We start from the raw sequence: 1325 nt of genomic DNA on the forward strand, positions 1-1325 counted from the left end.
TTCCTTGTATTTTCTCAGACCATCATGGAATAAAAGTTGAACTCAGTAACAACAGGAATCAGTGTACACATACAAAATCATGGAAACTAAATAACCTCATGCTGGATGATCGCTGGGTCATAGATGAGATTAAGAAGGAAATTACCAAATTGTTGGAGCAAAATGATAATGAAGATACGGATCCCCAGAACTTCTGGGATACTGCAAAGGCAGTCCTAAGAGGGAAATTCATAGCATTGCAAGACTTACTAAAAGAACGGAAAGAGAGGAAGTCGACGACTTAATCGGACATGTCAAGCAACTGGAACATTCCAATCTCAAATCCAGCAGGAGAAAAGAAATAACTAAAAGTAAAGCAGAATTAAATGAAATTGAACACAAAAGGATTATACAACAGAGTGAGAAATCAAAAAGTTGGTTTTCTGAAAAGGTCAATAAAATAGATAAACCTTTGGCTAACCTAACCAGATGCAGAAGAGTACAATCCCTGATTTCATCAGTAAGAAATGATAAACACCAAATAACAACAGACTCCTCAGAAATGCAAAAAGTCCTTAATGAATATTACCAAAAAAACCCCTCTATTCTCAGAAGTATGAAATTCTGAAGGAAATAGACCAATACTTGGGAGCACGCCACCTTTCTACACTTAGCCAGAAAGAAGTGGAAATGTTGAACAAGTCTATATCAAGTTCTGAAATAGCATCAAGTATACAAAATCTCCCCAAAAAGAAAAGTTCAGGAGCAGATGGCTTCACATCCGAATTCTACCAAACCTTTAAAGAGGAACTAGGACCTATATTACTTAACCTTTTCCAAAACGGATAAAAAGAAGGAATACTTCACAACACATTGTGTGAAGTAAATATCACCCTAATCTCCAAACCAGGAAAAGACCCAATAAGAAAAGAAAGTTATAGACCAATATCTCTAATGAATATTGATGCAAAAATATTCAGTAAAATTCGAGCAAACAGAATCCAGCAACACATCAACCAAATTATACATCATAACCAGGTGCATTTCATCCCAGGGTCCCAGGATGGTTCAATATACGTAAATCTATAAATATAATACATCACATAAACAAAATAAAAAACAAAGACCATATGATTCTCTCAATTGATGCAGAAAAACCTTTTGATAATATCCAGCATCCTTTCTCGATCAGAACGCTTAAGAAAATAGGCATAGAAGGAACATTTCTTAAACTGATAGAGACCATCTACAGCAAACCCACAGCCAATATCATATTTATTGGAGTAAAATTGAAATCATTTACACTCAGATCAGGAACCAGACAAGGTTGTCCATTGTCTCCACTG

The sequence above is a fragment of the Otolemur garnettii genome, unplaced genomic scaffold (assembly GCF_000181295.1).
Source record: "Otolemur garnettii isolate 467f Iridium unplaced genomic scaffold, OtoGar3 scaffold00371, whole genome shotgun sequence".
Lineage (NCBI taxonomy): Eukaryota > Metazoa > Chordata > Mammalia > Primates > Galagidae > Otolemur > Otolemur garnettii.